The sequence below is a fragment of the Schistocerca nitens genome, chromosome 5, assembly GCF_023898315.1.
Source record: "Schistocerca nitens isolate TAMUIC-IGC-003100 chromosome 5, iqSchNite1.1, whole genome shotgun sequence".
Lineage (NCBI taxonomy): Eukaryota > Metazoa > Arthropoda > Insecta > Orthoptera > Acrididae > Schistocerca > Schistocerca nitens.
Window position 1 is genome coordinate 128761956 of NC_064618.1, and position 21681 is coordinate 128783636.

The following is a 21681-nucleotide window of genomic DNA, read 5'->3' on the forward strand; positions in this document are numbered from 1 at the left end:
GGTCGCTTAGAGGAAGCCTTCTTGGTTACCCAGGCCTGCCAACCCAAAGTTTGGTACAGATTTATTGATGACATCTTCATGATCTGGACTCACAGTGAAGAAGAACTCCAGAATTTCCTCTCCAACCTCAACTCCTTTGGTTCCATCAGATTCACCTGGTCCTACTCCAAATCCCATGCCACTTTCCTTGACATTGACCTCCATCTGTCCAATGGCCAGCTTCACACGTCCGTCCACATCAAACCCACCAACAAGCAACAGTACCTGCATTATGACAGCTGCCACCCATTCCACTTCAAACGGCCCTTCCCTACAGCCTAGGTCTTCGTGGCAAACGAATCTGCTGCAGTCCGGAATCCCTGAACCATTACACCAACAACCTGAAAACAGCTTTCGCATCCCGCAACTACCCTCCAGACCTGGTACAGAAGCAAATTACCAGAGCCACTTCCTCGTCCCCTCAAACCCAGAACCTCCCACAGAAGAACCCCAAAAGTGCCCCACTTGTGACAGGATACTTTCCAGGGCAGGATCAGACTCTGAATGTGGCTCTCCAGCAGGGATACGACTTCCTCAAATCCTGCCCTGAAATGAGATCCATCCTTCATGAAATCCTCTCCACTCCACCAAGAGTGTCTTCCCGCCATCCACCTAACCTTCGTAACCTCTTGGTTCATCCCTACGAAATCACCAAACCACCTTCCCTACCCTCTGGCTCCTACCCTTGTTACCGCCACCGGTGTAAAACCTGTCCCATGCACCCTCCCACCACCACCTACTCCAGTCCTGTAACCCGGAAGGTGTACACAATCAGAGGCAGAGCCATGTGTGAAAGCACCCACATAATTTACCAACTGACCTGCCTACACTGTGAAGCTTTCTATGTGGGAATGACCAGCAACAAACTGTCCATTCGCATGAATGGACACATGCAGACAGTGTTTGTTGGTAATGAGGATCACCCTGTGGCTAAACATGCCTTTGTGCACGGCCAGCACATCATGGCACAGTTTTACACCGTCCAGGTTATCTGGATACTTCCCACTAACACCAACCTGTCAGAACTCCGGAAATGGGAACTTGCCCTTCATTATATCCTCTCTTCTCGTTACCCACCACTCCTCAACCTCCGCTAATTTCAAGTTGCCGCCGCTCATACCTCACCTGTCATTCAACAACATCTTTGCCTCTGTACTTCCGCCTCGACTCTGCCCAAACTCTTTGCCTTTACAAATGTCTACTTGTGTCTGTGTATGTGCAGATGGATATGTGTGTGTGTGTGTGTGTGTGAGTGTATATCTGTCCTTTTCCCCCCCAAGGTAAGTCTTTCCGCTCCCGGGATTGGAATGACTCCTTACCCTCTCCCTTAAAACCCACATCTTTTCGTCTTACCCTCTCCTTCCCACTTTCCTGATGAAGCAACTTTGGGTGAGCGAAAGCTTGAATTTTGTGTGTATGTTTGTGTTTGTCTGTGTGTCTACCAACATGCCAGCGCTTTCATTTGGTAAGTCACATCATCTTTGTTTTTAGATATATTTTTCCCACGTGGATATATATATATATATATATATATATATATATATATATATATATATATATATATATATAACAGAGGGAAACATTCCACGTGGAAAAAATATATCTAAAAAGAAAGATGATGAGACTTACCAAACAAAAGCGCTGGCAGGTCGATAGACACACAAACAAACACAAATATACACACAAAATTCAAGCTTTCGCAACAAACTGTTGCCTCATCACGAAAGAGGGAAGGAGAGGGAAAGACGAAAGGATGTGGGTTTCAAGGGAGAGGGTAAGGAGTCATTCCAATCCCGGGAGCGGAAAGACTTACCTTAGGGGGAAAAAAGGACAGGTAAACACTCGCACACACACACATATCCATCCACACATACAGACACTGCTTGTGTCTGTATGTGTGGATGGATATGTGTGTGTGTGCGAGTGTTTACCTGTCCTTTTTTCCCCCTAAGGTAAGTCTTTCCGCTCCCGGGATTGGAATGACTCCTTACCCTCTCCCTTGAAACCCACATCCTTTCGTCTTTCCCTCTCCTTCCCTCTTTCCTGATGAGGCAACAGTTTGTTGCGAAAGCTTGAATTTTGTGTGTATATTTGTGTTTGTTTGTGTGTCTATCGACCTGCCAGCGCTTTTGTTTGGTAAGTCTCATCATCTTTCTTTATATATATATATATATATATATATATATATATATATATATATATATATATATATATATAAACACCACATACAAAGTTTGCCAAGGTAATCCCATTCCTGATGTCCAGGCAGAGCTTCAAGGAATCCTCAGAACCTTAGGCCCCCTACAAAACCTTTCACCTGACTCCATCAACCTCCTGACCCCACCGACACCCCGCACCCCTACCTTCTACCTACTTCCTAAAATTCACAAACCCATCATCCCGGCCACCTCATTGTAGCTGGTTACCAAGGCCCCACAGAACGTATCTCTGCCTACGTAGATCAACACCTTCAACCCATTACATGCAGTCTCCCATCCTTCATCAAAGACACCAACCACTTCCTCGAACGCCTGGAATCCTTACCCAATCAGTTACCCCCGGAAACCATCCTTGTAACCATTGATGCCAATTCCTTATACACAAATATCCCGCATGTCCAGGGCCTCGCTGATATGGAGCACTTCCTTTCACGCCGATCACCTGCCACCCTACCTAAAACCTCTTTCCTCATTACCTTAGCCAGCTTCATCCTGACCCACAACTTCTTCACTTTTGAAGGCCAGACATACCAACAATTAAAGGGAACAGCCATGGGTACCAGGATGGCCCCCTCATACGCCAACCTATTCATGGGTCGCTTAGAGGAAGCCTTCTTGGTTACCCAAGCCTGCCAACCCGAAGTTTGGTACAGATTTATTGATGACATCTTTATGATCTGGACTCACGGTGAAGAAGAACTCCAGAATTTCCTCTCCAACCTCAACTCCTTTGGTTCCATCAGATTCACCTGGTCCTACTCCAAATCCCATGCCACTTTCCTTGATGTTGACCTCCACCTGTCCAATGGCCAGCTTCACACGTCCGTCCACATCAAACCCACCAACAAGCAGCCGTACCTCCATTACGACAGCTGCCACCCATTCCACATCAAATGGTCCCTTCCCTACAGCCTAGGTCTTCGTGGCAAACGAATCTGCTCCAGTCCGGAATCCCTGAAGCATTACACCAACAACCTGACAACAGCTTTCGCATCCCGCAACTACCCTCCTGACCTGGTACAGAAGCAAATAACCAGAGCCACTTCCTCATCCTCTCAAACCCAGAACCTCCCACAGAAGAACCACAAAAGTGCCCCACTTGTGACAGGATACTTTCCGGGACTGGATCAGATTCTGAATGTGGCTCTCCAGCAGGGATACGACTTCCTCAAATCCTGCCCTGAAATGAGATCCATCCTTCATGAAATCCTCCCCACTCCACCAAGAGTGTCTTTCCGCCATCCACCTAACCTTCGTAACCTCTTAGTTCATCCCTATGAAATCCCCAAACCACCTTCCCTATCCTCTGGCTCGTACCCTTGTAACCGCCCCCGGTGTAAAACCTGTCCCATGCACCCTCCCACCACCACCTACTCCAGTCCTGTAACCCGGAAGGTGTACACGATCAAAGGCAGAGCCACGTGTGAAAGCACCCACGTGATCTACCAACTGACCTGCCTACACTGTGATGCATTCTATGTGGGAATGACCAGCAACAAACTGTCCATTCGCATGAATGGACACATGCAGACAGTGTTTGTTGGTAATGAGGATCACCCTGTGGCTAAACATGCCTTGGTGCACGGCCAGCACATCTTGGCGCAGTGTTACACCGTCCGGGTTATCTGGATACTTCCCACTAACACCAACCTATCCGAACTCCGGAGATGGGAACTTGCTCTTCAATATATCCTCTCTTCCCGTTATCCACCAGGCCTCAATCTCCGCTAATTTCAAGTTGCTGCCACTCATACCTCACCTGTCATTCAACAACATCTTTGCCTCTGCACTTCTGCCTCGACTGACATCTCTGCCCAAACTCTTTGTCTTTAAATATGTCTGCTTGTGTCTGTATATGTGTGGATGGATATATATATGTGTGTGTGTGTGTGTGTGTGTGTGTGTGTGTGTGTGCGCGCGAGTGTATACCCGTCCTTTTTTCCCCCTAAGGTAAGTCTTTCCACTCCCGGGATTGGAATGACTCCTTACCCTCTCCCTTAAAACCCACATCCTTTCGTCTTTCCCTCTCCTTACCTCTTTCCTGATGAGGCAACAGTTTGTTGCGAAAGCTTGAATTTTGTGTGTTTGTTTGTGTGTCTATCGACGTGCCAGCGCTTTCGTTTGGTAAGTCACATCATCTTTGTTTTTAGATATATTTTTCCCACGTGAAATGTTTCCCTCTATTAATTTATATCATTAATTTGAACCCAACAATTACGTTTGTTATTGTCACTGTTGTGTTTCGAAATCTTTTCTGTCAACTTATTTTCTCTTTTTGTTTGTGCCAGTAGTTTCACTTTGTATTCATCTTCTCCTTTTTACCGTAATCTACTATACAATTTTATCCCGCCTATATAGACTCAATAATACATCACCCACTTCCAAACCATAAACAAAAATTTTTTTCCGCTTTCAACACTACCGCTGCTATAAAATCCACCGTTTCTAGTCCACAAACAGTTCATTTCACCTATTAAACAACCTTTTCGTCTAGTTCTGATAACTTTCGCTTTATTTCCATTTCTGTTCTTCCCACATCACTGATAATTTTTAGTCGCTTCCCACAGGTTTTAACGTCATTATTTCTTCGCCAGACAATTGTTAGCCTCATTTTCATAATCTGCCACCACAAAACCTCTCTTTTTAATACATTTACACGCCGTTTTTTCGAAATTTTCCCGAATCTCTCCATCCTTTAACGTGTTTTGGCGGCAACACAACCACCTGACCTATGTGCACATCGTTCTCTACCAACCCAAGTTCACCATAGGATCAACATAGCCCAGCTTTAACCAACACTTTTTCGCCTTTTTTCACAACAGATCTCCAGTTACTTTCTCCAGTTATTTTCATTTTCATCTCAACCTCATGTTACACTTTCCACCTTCTAATACCATGTCACCCTCACAACACCCCCACAACGACCCCATTAAGTTTTATTTACATTCCCACCGCAAACATGCCTTCACCCTAGCCAGATTACGCTCGCATATTTTATTTTCTCAGGCTTGTCTGACATTTGGCATTACCCCCAAAGGCCTCACACTTAAAGTTCCCATCTCTGGCTGCAACCCTTCTTTCCATCAGTCCCTATAGCAGTTCCAAACTGAACAATCCATTGCTCTCACCCACCTAATCCTTCACCTACACATCATCTCAGCCAATGAACACACCCGTCAACTCCTGTCCTTAATAAAAGTCCTCAATCTTTCCTCTCCCACATCCACACCGGCTGTTCAGAGCTTCCTCCTACAGGCCAATCGCAAATTAGAACAGCATGCCACCCTCCACCTCAAAAAACTATCCAATCTCCTGGTTTCCCACCTCCGGAAAGGCAACTCACTCACGCTTCACAACCTTTCCAGCAAACCTCAACCTCCTCTCATTGCACACAAACCCAGTCTCTCCCATCTACTCAACCTCCCACTTCCAGCTCCACTCCCTCCAAAACCTCAAAATTCCAATCCACAAAATCTGGAACCACAACACCCTAATTCAGTAGTTAACCTTTCCTCCAAACCTCTCTCCCAATCCGAAACCTCTGTCCTATACAAAGGCCTCACCTTCAGCCCCACTCCCAGATTCAACCAAACAGCCCTCGTCAAAGATTTACTGTCCTACACTCGTACTCTCTGCTGGAAGTATCACTTTGCCACGAAGAAAAATGATCCTAATCCTACTCCTAATGATCCAACTCCCCAAGACACTATCCAAATTGAACCCTGCCTGGAACAGTTCCGTCCTCCGTCACAGCGGGACCCACCTCCTCTTCCTCAAAATCACCCTCTCCAAACCTTCCAGGAATTTCTGACTTCCAGCCTTGCCTCTCAATCCTTCTTAAAAAACCTTAATCCTACTCCCAACATCACCACTGCTGAAGCCCAGGCTATCCGTGATCTGAAGGGTGACCGGTCCATCGTCATCCTTCCGGCGGACAAGGGTTCTACGACCGTGGTACTTGATCGTCGGGAGTATGTGGCTGAGGGACTGCGTCAGCTTTCAGACAACACCACATACAAAGTTTGCCAACGTAATCCCATTCCTGATGTCCAGGCAGAGCTTCAAGGAATCCTCAGAACCTTAGGCCCCCTACAAAACCTTTCACCTGACTCCATCAACCTCCTGACCCCACCGACACCCCGCACCCCTACCTTCTACCTACTTCCTAAAATTCACAAACCCAATCATCCCCGCTGCCCCATTGTAGCTGGTTATGAAGCCCCCACAGAACGTATCTCTGCCTACGTAGATCAACACCTTCAACCCATTACATGCAGTCTCCCATCCTTCATCAAAGACACCAACCACTTCCTCGAACGCCTGGAATCCTTACCCAATCCGTTACCCCCGGAAACCATCCTTGTAACCATTGATGCCACTTCCTTATACACAAATATCCCGCACGTCCAGGGCCTCGCTGCGATGGAGCACTTCCTTTCACGCCGATCACCTGCCACCCTACCTAAAACCTCTTTCCTCATTACCTTAGCCAGCTTCATCCTGACCCACAACTTCTTCACTTTTGAAGGCCAGACATACCAACAATTAAAGGGAACAGCCATGGGTACCAGGATGGCCCCCTCATATGCCAACCTATTCATGGGTCGCTTAGAGGAAGCCTTCTTGGTTACCCAAGCCTGCCAACCCGAAGTTTGGTACAGATTTATTGATGACATCTTCATGATCTGGACTCACAGTGAAGAAGAACTCCAGAATTTCCTCTCCGACCTCTACTCCTTTGGTTCCATCACATTCACCTGGTCCTACTCCAAATCCCATGCCACTTTCCTTCACGTTGACCTCCACCTGTCCAATGGCCAGCTTCACACGTCCGTCCACATCAAACCCACCAACAAGCAACAGTACCTGCATTATGACAGCTGCCACCCATTCCACATCAAACGGTCCCTTCCCTACAGCCTAGGTCTTCGTGGCAAACGAATCTGCTGCAGTCCGGAATCCCTGAAGCATTACACCAACAACCTGACAACAGCTTTTGCATCCCGCAACTACCTTCCCGACCTGGTACAGAAGCAAATAACCAGAGCCACTTCCTCATCCTCTCAAACCCAGAACCTCCCACAGAAGAACCACAAAAGTGCCCCACTTGTGACAGGATACTTTCCGGGACTGGATCAGATTCTGAATGTGGCTCTCCAGCAGGGATACGACTTCCTCAAATCCTGCCCTGAAATGAGATCCATCCTTCATGAAATCCTCCCCACTCCATCAAGAGTGTCTTTCCGCCGTCCACCTAACCTTCGTAACCTCTTAGTTCATCCCTATGAAATCCCCAAACCACCTTCCCTACCCTCTGGCTCCTACCCTTGTAACCTCCCCCGGTGTAAAACCTGTCCCATGCACCCTCCCACCACCACCTACTCCAGTCCTGTAACCCGGAAGGTGTACACGATCAAAGGCAGAGCCACGTGTGAAAGCACCCACGTGATCTACCAACTGACCTGCCTACACTGTGAAGCTTTCTATGTGGGAATGACCAGCAACAAACTGTCCATTCGCATGAATGGACACAGGCAGACAGTGTTCGTTGGTAATGAGGATCACCCTGTGGCTAAACATGCCTTGGTGCACGGCCAGCACATCTTGGCGCAGTGTTACACCGTCCGGGTTATCTGGATACTTCCCACTAACACCAACCTATCCGAACTCCGGAGATGGGAACTTGCTCTTCAATATATCCTCTCTTCCCGTTATCCACCAGGCCTCAATCTCCGCTAATTTCAAGTTGCTGCCACTCATACCTCACCTGTCATTCAACAACATCTTTGCCTCTTCACTTCTGCCTCGACTGACATCTCTGCCCAAACTCTTTGTCTTTAAATATGTCTGCTTGTGTCTGTATATGTGTGGATGGATATGTGTGTGTGTGCGAGTGTATACCCGTCCTTTTTTCCCCCTAAGGTAAGTCTTTCCGCTCCCGGGATTGGAATGACTCCTTACCCTCTCCCTTAAAACCCACATCCTTTCGTCTTTCCCTCTCCTTCCCTCTTTCCTGATGAGGCAACTTTGGGTGAGCGAAAGCTTGAATTTTGTGTGCTTGTTTGTGTTTGTTTGTGTGTCTATCGACATGCCAGCGCTTTCGTTTGGTAAGTCACATCATCTTTGTTTTATAGAGGGAAACATTTCACGTGGGAAAAATATATCTAAAAACAAAGATGATGTGACTTACCAAACGAAAGCGCTGGCAGGTCGACAGACACACAAACAAACACAAACACACACACAAAATTCAATAGAGGGAAACATTCCACGTGGGAAAAATATATCTAAAAACAAAGATGATGTGACTTACCAAACGAAAGCGCTGGCAGGTCAACAGACACACAAACAAATACAAACACACACACAAAATTCAAGCTTTCGCAACAAACTGTTGCCTCATCAGGAAAGAGGGGAAGGAGAGGGAAAGACGAAAGGATGTGGGTTTTAAGGGAGAGGGTAAGGAGTCATTCCAATCCCGGGAGCAGAAAGACTTACCTTAGGGGCAAAAAAGGACAGGTATACACTCGCACACACACACACACATATCCATCCACACATATACAGACACAAGCAGACATATTTAAAGACAAAGAGTTTGGGCTGAGATGTCAGTCGAGGCGGAAGTGAAGAGGCAAAGATGATGTTGAATGACAGGTGAGGTATGAGTGGCGGTAACTTGAAATTAGCGGAGATTGAGGCCTGGTGGGTAACGGGAAGAGAGGATATATTGAAGAGCAAGTTCCCATCTCCGGAGTTCGGATAGGTTGGTGTTGGTGGGAAGTATCCAGATAACCCGGACGGTGTAACACTGTGCCAAGACGTGCTGGCCGTGCACCAAGGCATGTTTAGCCACAGGGTGATCCTCATTACCAACAAACACTGTCTGCCTGTGTCCATTCATGTGAATGGACAGTTTGTTGCTGGTCATTCCCACATAGAATGCATCACAGTGTAGACAGGTCAGTTGGTAAATCACATGGGTGCCATGTGGCTCTGCCTTTAATCGTGTACACCTTCCAGGTTACAGGACTGGAGTAGGTGGTGGTGGGAGGGTGCATGGGACAGGTTTTACACCGGGTGCGGTTACAAGGATAGGAGCCAGAGGGTAGGGAAGGTGGTTTCGGGATTTCATAGGGATGAACTAACAGGTTACGAAGGTTAGGTGGACGGCGGAAAGACACTCTTGGTGGAGTGGGGAGGATTTCATGAAGGATGGATCTCATTTCAGGGCAGGATTTGAGGAAGTCGTATCCCTGCTGGAGAGCCACATTCAGAGTCTGGTCCAGTCCCGGAAAGTATCCTGTCACAAGTGGGGCACTTTTGGGGTTCTTCTGTGGGGGAGTCTGGATTCGAGGGACGAGGAATTGGCTCTGGTTATTTGCTTCTGTACCAGGTCGGGAGGGTAGTTGCGAGATGCGAAAGCTGTTGTCAGGTTGTTGGTGTAATGGTTCAGGGATCCCGGACTGGAGCAGATTCGTTTGCCACGAAGACCTAGGCTGTAGGGAAGGGCCGTTTGATGTGGAATGGGTGGCAGCTGTCATAATGCAGGTACTGTTGCTTGTTGGTGGGTTTGATGTGGACGGACGTGTGAAGCTGGCCATTGGACAGGTGGAGGTCAACGTCAAGGAAAGTGGCATGGGATTTGGAGTAGGACCAGGTGAATCTGATGGAACCAAAGGAGTTGAGGTTGGAGAGGAAATTCTGAAGTTCTTGTTCACTGTGAGTCCAGATCATGAAGATGTCATCAATAAATATGTACCAAACTTTGGGTTGGCAGGCCTGGGTAACCAAGAAGGCTTCCTCTAAGCGACCCATGAATAGGTTGGCGTACGAGGGGGCCATCCTGGTACCTATGGCTGTTCCCTTTAATTGTTGGTATGTCTGGCCTTCAAAAGTGAAGAAGTTGTGGGTCAGGATGAAGCTGGCTAAGGTGATGAGGAAAGAGGTTTTAGGTAGGGTGGCAGGTGATCGGCGTGAAAGGAAGTGCTCCATCGCAGCGAGGCCCTGGACGTGTGGAGTATTTGTGTACAAGGAAGTGGCATCAATGGTTACACGGATGGTTTCCGGGGGTAACAGATTGGGTAAGGATTCCAGGCGTTCGAGAAAGTGGTTGGTGTCTTTGATGAAGGATGGGAGACTGCATGTAATGGGTTGAAGGTGTTGATCTACGTAGGCAGAGATCCATTCTGTGGGGGATGAAGTGACTTGCCGGGCGGGGGCGCTGGCACGTCGACGGACACACAAGGATACACACGGGATTCAAGCATTCGCGGCGGGCTGTTGCCTCGTCGGGGGGAGGGAGGGGGGGGGGGGGACCGGGGAAGTGGGTTTTTTGGGGGGGGAGGGTGGGGAGTCGTTCTGGTCCCGGGAGCGGGGGGAATTGCCTTGGGGGGAGGGAGGGACGGGTGTACACTCGCGCACGCACGCGTGTCCGTCCGCACATGTGCAGACACAGGCAGACTTGTCTTGTGTCTGTATATGTGTGGATGGATATGTGTGTGTGCGCGAGTGTATACCTGTCCTTTTTTCCCCCTAAGGTAAGTCTTTCCGCTCCCGGGATATGTGTGGATGGATATGTGTGTGTGTGCGAGTGTATACCCGTCCTTTTTTCCCCCTAAGGTAAGTCTTTCCGCTCCCGGGATTGGAATGACTCCTTACCCTCTCCCTTAAAACCCACATCCTTTCGTCTTTCCCTCTCCTTCCCCTCTTTCCTGATGAGGCAACAGTTTGTTGCGAAAGCTTGAATTTTGTGTGTTTGTTTGTGTTAGTTTGTGTGTCTATCGACCTGCCAGCGCTTCGTTTGGTAAGTCACATCATCTTTAAAACAAAGATGATGTAACTTACCAAATGAAAGCATTGGTATGTTGATAGAGACACTAACACACATACACAAAATTCAAGCTTTCGCAACCCACAGTTGCTTCATCAGGGAAGAGGTAAGGAGAGGGAAAGACGAAAGGATGTGGGTTTACATATGTCTGCTTGTGTCTGTAGATGTGCGGATGGATGTGTGTGTGTGTGTGTGTGTGTGTGTGTGTGTGTGTGTGTGTGTGCGGGTGTGTGTGTGCGCGTGTGTATACCTGTCCCTTTTTCCCCCTAAGGTAAGTCTTTCCGCTCCCGGGATTGGAATGACTCCTTACCCTCTCCCCTAAAACCCCCATCCTTTCGTCTTTCTTTCTCCTTCCCTCTTTCCTGATGAAGCAACTGTGGGTTGCGAAAGCTTGAATTTTTGTGTGTGTGTTTGTGTTTGTTATTGTCTCTATCAACATACCAACGCTTTTGTTTCGTAAGTTACATCATCTTTGTGTTTAGATATATTTTTCCCACGTGGAATGTTTCCCTCTATATATCTGTGTGTGTGTCTGTGTGTGTGTGTGTGTGTGTGTGTGTGTGTGTGAGAGAGAGAGAGAGAGAGAGAGAGAGAGAGTTTATTTGGTAATTATATTATATGCAGCATAACTACCCATAGTTGTGACTGCAAAGTGATTTGAAAGGAGTGAGTCTGATCTGAAAAATTGTTTTTCTTCATAAACAATAATGGCAGATACATTAGCACTTTTGATGGAGACAGAAACATGACTTCAGCTATGCTGCGCCCGCATCTCGTGGTCGTGCGGTAGCGTTCTCGCTTCCCACGCCCGGGTTCCCGGGTTCGATTCCCGGCGGGGTCAGGGATTTTCTCTGCCTCGTGATGGCTGGGTGTTGTGTGCTGTCCTTAGGTTAGTTAGGTTTAAGTAGTTCTAAGTTCTAGGGGACTTATGACCACAGCAGTTGAGTCCCATAGTGCTCAGAGCCAGCCATCAGCTATGCTGCAATGAGCAGTAGGTGACAGTAATTAGCAAGGTAGGTATAGCATGAACCGAGTGGCTCACTTCAAGCTCCTACCATTCTGACATAATTGTGCACAGACATGGTTGGCACAAACAGAATGCATCTTCCAGCAACATGAAGTGTGCACAGATGAAGACAAATGTGTGATAACTGTAGCATACTTAGAAAGAACAGTTATAGAGGAAACAGAAGGTATCCTAGAGCAACATTCCTACTCATCAATAAAGTAGACAATGGTGTGATGTCATACGTTGGCACTGAAGATTCAGCTGCAAAAAGCTTTTGACGAGAAGCAAATTGGCAACAGATTGCCATTGCAGTTGTTGCGAGCTTTTAAGTGCTTGCGCTGCTCCAGGGTTACTGCCAGAACAGACACTAGGGGTGTTGTGGCTCTGTAAATTACCAGTCAGCATCTGCTCAGTTGTGGCAGTGCATCAAGATTTGCCAATATGGGAATTATGAAAGGAAACTGATGTAATAGTGACTATACTGCCTGCAAGTGCAGCAGTTGTTAAAACAGAAAATGTAACTTGCAGAAGTCACGTAACAAATAGTAAAGCAGCAAACGTTAACACAGAGGCAGAATCACGTGCAATGAGTGCAGATGCGCCAGCACATGAATAAACAGTGGAACTGTTGGAAGATCAGATTGCACAGCTAAATTTGAAGCTATCATAACAAGAGAACATTTTCCAACATCACTGCAAGTGTTCTCCTGAACATCAGATAAGGCATCAGAAGGATATTCATCACAGATTTGATGCAGCTTCATGACAATGGCACTGGTACCATAGGGGTTCTGGGGAGTCAGCTCAACAATGCACCAGTGCCTGTGGCTTGCCAAACTCTGTAGATGAACATTAGTGGCTGCTCCATTCATTACCAACTGTGTGTGTGTGTGTGTGTGTGTGTGTGTGTGTGTGTGAGTGAGTAGCCAGCAGTGCACCTGTTACCACAATTGTTTTCTTTTGATTGCATATCTAGCCAAAATTTTTTCATCAATTCGGGATCGGAACTTAGCATCTACGCCAAATGACTGTACAGTACTATAAACAGACCGATGCAGCGCATGCTCACTGCTGCTAATGATCCCACATTGACACTTATGGAGAATCTAGGATTTCCTCACAAAAGTAGGTGGTTGTTTGTTGTTGCCGATCCTATACTCGGCTCAGATTTTGTGCTGCATTTCAATCTGTCACCAGACGTGGTGAACCAATCTGATCAAGGTATTGGTAAATGAAGAGTCAGATCAAAATTGACAGCAAGACTGGAACATTTTTCATTAATTGGAAATCATCACAGCAGTTCTGGACAGTGATATATTCTGTCAGATGCTACACAAATTTCCATCTCTTACCCCTTTTGCTGCTCGGCTGAAGAAGATCCCACCTCACAAGCTCTCAGCAATGGATGCAGGTTTCAAAGAGATGCCAAAAGCAGCTATTGCAAACAGATCTAGTTCTTGAGTATCCCCGCTCCACATGCTGACAAAAAAGCCAGGTCCTGGTGATTGTGCAGGGTTTATAGGGCCTCTGAATGCTCTTAAAAATTCCTGATCGGTATCCCGTACCTCTCGTACTTTAAGTATGCCATCGCACAGACTCAGGTATTTAGTGCAGTTGACTGTAAAAAAGCATATTTACAATTTCCAGTAGCACCAGATGATGTGCAGAAAACCACAGTAAAAACACCTTTTGGCCTTTTCCAATACAACTTCATACTTCATGGGTTGTAGAATGCAGCACAAATGTAACAACACTTCATGCATGATGTGCTGCACAGTTTGACATTTCTGTTCTGTTACATGGGCGACATTTTCATATTTTCTGCTGCTGTGGAAGAACATGCCTCACACCTAAGACAACTTTTAAAGCACCTACAAGGATATGGTATAGTTATTAATGCAGCAAAGTGTGTTTTTGGCAGGACAGATGTCTAATTTTTAGGATATTTAGTCTTCCGCATCTGGTCACAGCAGTGCAATATATGCCTTTTCCAACAATCTACAAAGGGCTTGGCAAGTTTTTATGGATGGTCAATTACTATCTGTGACACATTCCTGGATAGGCAAAGCAACAGGAACCAAATGTACTACTTTCAGGCAAAAATTATTTGCTAACCAGAAAGCGGCTCAGGCCCCAGCAAGTAAAGAGGCATTTCGCAAAGTCATACAAGGTTTAATGCAAGTGGCACGGTTGGCTCATCTGCACATTAGCGTACCACTGGCTCTCATGGTAGGCTTGAACCGAACCAATGTTGGGAGCAGCACTGCAGCAGAAGGTGGATGACCATTGGCAACCACTCGTGTTTTATTACAAAACCTTACACCACAGCAAAGAAACTGGAATACTATTGATTGTGAGTTGTTGGTGATGTACGAAGCAGTCAAGCATTTTTGGTCATCTGTGGAAGGTAGGCATTTTACGGTCTCTACCAATTGCAAACCACTCACTAGTTTCTTCCAATGTGCGACAGATCATCAAGTCAGTGTAGACAGGTGGAATATGTTGCACAATTTATAACTGATGTGCATCACGTTTCAGGTTGTCATAATGTTATTGCAGATTGCTTATCACAAAATTGTGCCAGGCTGGCAGTGCCATGGAATGAAATAGCAGCATAACAAGAAGTGACTTACTCAGATGTGAGCGCACAACTTTGCAACTGAATTGGCTTCCAGTGTCATATTGTACCACGGGTATTTGGTGCAGCACAGCACGTAACTAGCAACACCCATACATACCTGTAGAACATCAATGTGGAATGTTTTGAGCATTTCACGATCTGGCTCATCCGGAAGTTAGGACAGTGGCAAAATTAGTAGCAAGCAAGGGGATGTGACCAGGAATATAAGAGGACTCTAAACAGTGGATACACTCGTGTCTGGAATGGCAGTACAACAAGGTCGGCCAGCACATTCTCCCTCCAGTGGGGCAGTGCCCAGGACCAGTGATGAAATTTTCACACACACATTTTGATATTGTTGGGCGATTACTCTATTGGATCGCAACCACTATTGGCTCATGGCAGTTGATCGTTTCACAATGTGGCCTGAAGCTATTCCCATACTAGACATCTCTGCAGAAATGGTAGCAAAGGCTCTGTTACTCCATGGTTTTTGCTGATTGTGGATGTCATTTCATGTCGCAGCTGTTTCAGGAACTCCTTGAGCTATTTGGTTGCAAACACCTTCGCACCACCAGCTACCACCCCACCAGTAATGGGATGTTGGTAGGCTACACCACACATTAAAGGCGGCAATGATGTGCTACTTGTCAATGTGAACGGATGTTCTACCACTTGTATTGCTGGGCCTGGGAACAGCTGTAAAGGCCAATCCTCAGTGTTTACGTGACCGACTGGTCTGTGGAGAACAGTTGTGGGTATGATGAGAACTTATTGCACTGGCAACACTTCACTCAATATCAACAGAAGTAATGACAATGCTCACTTGATAGTTGAGCTCTCACATGTCGCAACTACAAAGGCTCCACCCATCAGGTGTGGAGAAAGGAAAGCCTTCATTCACAAAAATCTGGGTGCAACGTCACATGTCTGGCTCAGAGACAACACCGTACAACCGCCATTATGTGCACCATATAGTATCTGATACAAACTGCTAGCAAAAAGAAAAAAACACCTTCACCACTGATCAAAGTGGCAGGCATGAAAGTGTCTTGGTAGAACGATCAAAACCTGCTTACCTTGACAGACAAGAATTTCAGCAATACAGTTCTGGCAGTTTTCCACCAGCCTGCAGCAAACCTTCAGCAAAAAACAATGCAGAGGCCAATAAAGTGACACGGGACGACAATAATCAGCCAGTACCCCATTATTTTTGGGCACTCAGTTTCAAAAATGGGAGGAGGGTAGCTGTTGTGGCTAAATTATGTACTGTGCATGGATAGAGCAAGAGACAGAGAAAGGATCTGTGTTGCAGCAAAGAATGTTTATTAGCAATGTAGAATTTGTGTGTTTGGATGTTTAATAGTTACTGATTGAGTTTCAATAAAGAGACTTAGAGATCACTTGCATGCGTGAGTTTATGTGGTAATTATATCATTCACAGCATAATTACCCCTACGAGAATGAATATACTGTTAAGCAATAATCAGAGTGCCCAACTCCTTAAACAGATGTGTACAAAATGATCACAAGTGACCACCACATATTATTCTTGCAACACATTTCTGTGCAATGAAGACTTTCTTCCTTAAAGATGAGTTACAACCATTATTCACCACTGCTGTTAATGAATGTGTAAAAACAGGTAAAATAATGGTAATATTAAAGTTTCAATGTTAGCACAAAATACAAATAAATCATATTACACTGAAGTTATGTAGCAATTTCCATTTGATGTGGGCAACATTTTCAGTACACTATACTCTTTCCAAAGATATTCCTATTATATGGGGTAAACAGATGACAATTTTGTGCACTGCATATCAGTCAGACAACAAGCTTCAGTAATATGGCGTACACATCAGTGTAGTCAAGAGGAAAAAGATGGCTATGTAAGGACATTACAAACGAGTCAGGAAGCAAGGTTCAGTAATATGGTGTTTGTATGATAGTAATTGGTTATTCTTCCCAACCCCTGCGCTTTACAGAGGTATGATGTAAGATCATTCTGGGATGAGTCAAAACAATTTTCAGCCAATTGATCTCATTTCAGGACTGGATATATAATTTACATATTAGATGGTTGGGATTGAAGTGATGGATGGTGGCATGTGGTAAGCAGGGAGAATGATATTTCATTATTTCAGAGTGGTAGCAATCCATTTGGCTTGAACCTCAACAGATAGTGACCCTTCTTTACAGACCCTTTGCGGTTGTTTTGGAATCCACAAACTTATACCAGTTGTGTATTTGTTCAAATTCATAGAGTTTCATTATCAACTTGTTTAAAGGATGAAGTAAGAACATTAGGTTAATATCTGGCAAATGCAGAACAACTGTGATTAAAGCTGAAAGATGTGTTCAAACCTGATATGGATAATTACATTCCAAGAGAAGTCATAAAACATCGCAAAGACTTATCCTAGTTCAATGGTAGTATTTGCAGAATGTTGTAAAAACAGAGGATTCTACACTTTCACTACAAAAGGGATTGCAAGGATTCTTACAGAAAAACTATTTGGAAATTGTGCACCTATAAGAAGGGCCATGAGCAACACTAACTATAATTTCCACAAATCTGGTCACACATTTAGTCAATGAATGGAGCCATACCTCCCATTCATTGTACAGGTATGTGATTGGTGTCAAAACCAAAGAAAGCAGACAGGAAGCATAATAGGACCTCCATTGTTTTCAGTATACAGAAACAATTTATCAAACAGAATGAGAAGCACTATGAGATTGTTGACTGATGATGGTGTCGTACACAGGAAACTATCATAATTGGACGATCTTAAGAAACTGCAGAAAGATGAAATTTCTCTTGTAATGAGTGACGGCTCTGTTTAAATGTGAGGTAATACGTATAACAAAAAGCAATACATATAACAAAAAGCAAGAATCATATAGTATCTTACTACAAGATTATTGATGAAAATCTTTAATATGTCACATCGTGTAAGTGTACAGGGGTAATACTAAGAAGGGATGTGAAGTCAGGTGATAAGAAAAAATCAGTATTAAGAAAGGTGAATGGAACAGTGACACAAGGAGTGTTAAAAAAGTAAGGTGACTTTATATTTTTATCAAAAAATATTAATTTATTCATCAATATTCATGTTGTTCCCTTCAAAGTAATCCCCCTCAGATACAATACACTTGTGCCAACACTTCTTCCAATCCCTGAAGCCCTTCTCGTAAGCACTTTTTGGTACAGCCTCGAGTACTTCCAGTGGTGCAGTTTTTATTTGCTCAGTCATTGAAAATTTTCATCCTTTCATAGATCTCTTCAGTTTTGAGAACAGGAGAAAGTCGCAGGCAGCCAAATCCAGTAAATATGGTTGCTGAGGCTTGATTGTCGTGTTGTTTTTGGCCAAAAAATCTCTCACAAGCAACAATGAATGAGCCAGGTCCATTGTTGTGATGCAAAAACCATGAATTGTTTTACCACGATTCCAGATGTTTTTTCCTTATTGCTTCTCACAAACTATACATAATGTCAAGGTAATACTCCTTATTGACCATACAACCTTGAGGCAAAAATTCATGGTGCACTACACCACGGTATTTGAAAAAACCAGTGAGCAAAACTTTTGACATTTGATTGAACTTGGTGTGGTTTTTTCCGGTCTTGGATCTCTGGGATGCTTCCATTGGAGCAATTGGGCTTTGGTCTCGACATCATAACTGTAAACCCATGTTTTGTTACAGTTATAATCCTTTTGAGCAAATCAGGATCATCATTGACATCATTCAAGAGCTCCTGAGTGATGCTCATGTGACAGTTCTTCTGTTCAAAATTGAGAACTTTTGGAACAAACTTCGCTGACACATGTCTCATGCCCAAAAATCTCACAAAAATTGCGTGACACAAGCCGACCGATATGCCAACATCCTCAGCAGCTTCTCTTATGGTAATTCAATGATTTTTCAAAACAATTTTCTTCACAGCTTCAATGTTATCATCTGTTGTTGATGTGCTGGGGTGTCCAGCATGAGTTCGTCATTGGCATCTCCTCGGCCATCTTGGAAGGGCTTGTACCACCTGTAAACATATTTTTAAGCAGACTCACTGTGTACCACTGTCAACATTTCAAATGTTTTAGAACACTTGATTCAATTTTTTACAATAATCAAAAATTGCTGAGCACACTAAAACACGTCTAACCTTTCCATCTGTCAAAAACAAACTGTGAACATATGTTCAGGACATGTGTACCATCATAACAAAAATAAAAATAGATAATCGAATGTATGTTGCCCGCAGAATTTGAAAAGTCACCTTACTTTTTGAACAGCCCTCATATGTGTGGAAGATTTCTGGCACAGTGCAGTGCATCTGTAAAGCAAAGTGAGTACAAGATGCAAGTGCAAACAATTCTAGGATGTTGTTCCAGTGTTTGAAGTACTTACCAGGAGGCATGACAACAGATTCATGACCCACCCTTACCTTCCAACAAGCTCTTCAGCATACCTTGCAGGAGTAGCACTCCTGGGAGAAAGGATATATCGGAGAAATTGCTTAGCCACATCTGACAGGTATGTATTTGTTATAGTCTATTCAGTCAATTATCTTGATATGTTTGAGGTAGACATTTCTTATTCAGCAGAATCAAAACCACACTGAAAGAGAATCATTTCCAAAGAATAGAAGAGATTCTATTCATTATCTAAAGAACTTCAGATCATCAAAGAGTGTGTCTTCTACAAAACATGTCAACAATGGCAGAAATACAGGAGGTAATCTTACTCAATGGAGAGGCAATTTTTGGAGGGTGATTTGACTGAAATATTGTAGGTAAAAATATGGTTAGTCATTCTTTGTACATAACTTCATCTGATCGCACATGACACCTTGAAGACCCTTCTTGTCACACTGAAACCATCAACAAAAAAGTAGACTGAAAGAAACACAGAAAAGTCATGGAAAATACTTGATGTTGAAGCTTCCACAAACAAAGAATTGAGAAGTGTTAAAATTAAAAATAACAAAAATTGTTAAGAGAGATATTATTAGTTTCTTTGAACTTCGTATGTTTTGGTGTAACAGTGGTGATAAAAAATATTAATTAAACAGTGTTCTTGAACTGCAGTGCTGTTATACATACAACGAAATAACAGTTACTGGTATCATCAAAGAATGCAAGATTCTCACTCAACAATACTTATCAACATCTGCATCTGCAATACCCCACAAGCCACCGTCAGGTGCGTGGCGGAGGGTACCCTGTACTAATACTTGTCGTTTCCCCTCCTGTTCCACTCGCAAATAGAGTGAGGGAAAAAACGACTGTCCACATGAGCCCTAATTTCTCTTATATGCCTGCATGGAGAGAAAAACACATACAGCATTACCTTTCTTGAGATCTATCTCCAACAGTGATATTATACATGGATTGCCACAAATGTTGATACAGAGGAAAACTTTCTTGAACATAGGATACTACAATAAATGAAGAGTGCATTAAAGGCAATCTACTAAATGAATTAGACAAATAATAAGTTTTACCTAGCTTTCAATGTCTTTTCTTGTAACAGTACTCTATACAGCATGTTTCACATCAGTGGCTATGTCCCTGACCTAATAGTGAATCAAATATGCATGTAAATTCTTGATCAATAAGTCGTACAAAACAATGGCAGATATTGTACAGTTCACTCCGATACCTATGCCAGAAGGTGAAAGCAGAGACTGAGAAATCTAAATGTCAAGTAAAACATGAGGAATTAAGCAATGATAAGTTAAAAGCTGTCTCTCTCGCCTCTGAACTTCGAAGATATGTTTCTGGCTGTAAATAATCTTTAATGATATATTAAAATGCAACAGAGAGATTTTTCTACAAAAATGATAATAGGTCTTGGTTAAGCATCAACAAACAAAGTTCGTGGTTTTAGAGTGATGAATGAAGCAGCAAAAGTTACTTAAGGCTCATTACACTCATACCGAATTGTAGTGTCCATGTACATTCATTTGTCCTGTAGTCAAAATGAAGTTGCTACATACAGGACTAGCAACGTAACAGTGGTGTACTGTATAGTGGGCCTGTTTGAACATCTGCATGGAAAAATTGTCACACACAGTATTTAATAGTGTTAGTGTTGGCTTACACAAAAACTATCCTGCTGGCAAAATGAAGGTGTTACTTGATGCACCTTCACTTGTGACGAGCGCGATTTCAGAGCGCGCGTCCATACAGTTCATAGACCCACTTATAGAGGCCACCTGTTTCAGCCCCATGGCGCGCTCTGGTGAGCTCCCAAAGAAACAGTATTATAAGCGATCACAGACGAGTGCTTGGCCTATTGTGTAACCTGTCCATTCTATGTGTTCAGTGCTATACATGACCTGCACTTCATTGTATCTTCCATTGAAGTGCCAAAGAAACTGGTATAGGCATTCATATTCAAATACAGAGACATGTAAGCAGGCAGAGTACGGCATTGTGGTTGGCAACGCCTATATAAGACAAGTGTCTGGCACAGGTGTTACTGCTGCTACAATGGCAGTTTATCAAGACTTAAGTGAGTTTGAATGTGGTGTTCTAGTTGGTGCACAAGCAATAGGACACACCATCTCTGAGGTAGCAATGAAGTGGGGATTTTCCCATATGACCATTTCACGAGTGTAGCGTGAATATCAGGAATTTGGTAAAACATCAAATCTCCGACATCACTGTGGCTGGAAAAAGATCCTGTAGGAACGGGACCAATGGCAACTGAAGAGAATCATTCACATTCACCGTGACAGAAGTGCAACCCTTCAACAAATCGTTGCAGGTTTCAATGCTGGGCCATCAAGTGTCAGCGTATGAACCATGCAATGAAACATCATTGATATGGGCGTTCGGAGCCAAAGCCCCACTTGTATACCCTTGATGACTGCACGACACAAAGCTTTACACCTTCCCTGGACCCGTCAACACCAAAATTCAACTGTTGATGACTAGAAACATGTTGCCTG